This window comes from Nanorana parkeri, unplaced genomic scaffold, assembly GCF_000935625.1.
Source record: "Nanorana parkeri isolate BGI_ZX_2015 unplaced genomic scaffold, ASM93562v1 scaffold679, whole genome shotgun sequence".
NCBI lineage: Eukaryota > Metazoa > Chordata > Amphibia > Anura > Dicroglossidae > Nanorana > Nanorana parkeri.
This window is the reverse complement of record NW_017306947.1, coordinates 130,635-131,751: the sequence shown is the minus strand read 5'-3', so window position 1 is coordinate 131,751 and position 1,117 is coordinate 130,635.

Sequence of the window (1,117 nt, the reverse complement as noted above, 5' to 3'; positions counted from 1 at the left end):
AATTTTTTTTAAAGTTTATAAAAAATTAAAATATTTGTAATTTTTTTTTTAAAGTTTGAAAAAAAAAGAATTTTTGGTTTCGGTCCGACATTTTATTTTGGTTTTAAAATTTTAATTTCGGTCCACCTCTAATATTTAATATATTCACTTTTATTTAGTTAGCATTTTTCTTTACTTTTATTTTGCCTCATAAAGGCTGTCCCTGCCATGGTAAAGCAAACACAGCCAGGGACAGCGATGCAAAGTGAGAACTCATCTTAGGTAAGAAAGAAATCCCAGACCTCGCCACCACTATGTCCCTTTGCAAAAAAAAAAACGTGTTCCTTCCAAGATAAGGCTGTGAGCTCAGACACTTACATCACAAACGATACAGCAGCATGCTACAAATAAAAAGGCAATTCCAAGAACAGATGGTCAGTAACACGTGAATGCTGCACTTTAAGCAACCCAAACTTCAAAAATGCTTTATCTAACAAAAAAAAATAGAGCCAAAAGAAATGAAACCCCCAAATATCAGCCCTAAAACAAAACCCCACTTTTTGCCTTCATGCAAAAAAAGCAATTCCATTTTAAATAAATGCCCAATCAACATAAATAATAAACAATATACCCCCAAAATAAATTAAAAAAAACCAAGTACCAGCCTCCTGAAACAAATTCACAAATTTTTAAAGGGAAGCCTGGCAGCAAAAAAAATGTGACACTCTACTCACAAATCTGGAGGAAATTCCACTGCACTCCTTACCAATATACCCCTTATAGAAGTGATAGTGACTGCGGATGGTGCAGCTGAAGTCAGAATACATGCAGTATTTCACCAGCAGGGTCTCTTTATCAGCCACAATATGTCATAGTGACACCCCAAAACTGTGCCTTTTTGTTCTGACATGCGTCAATAAATGACGTTTTCTAAACTTTTGACTGGTGACTTGGTGTGCTGGTGACATACTGCATTTATCCTAACTCTCCTCACAATGGTTAAACCGACAAGTGCTTTTTCTACCACTCCTTTTATATTATACTAGCTTTTCCAAGTGACTAAGGCAATAATATAGAGAATCAAACTTAAAGGGGAACTTTACACATATCTTCAAAATAACAACAAAGGCACCTTTAG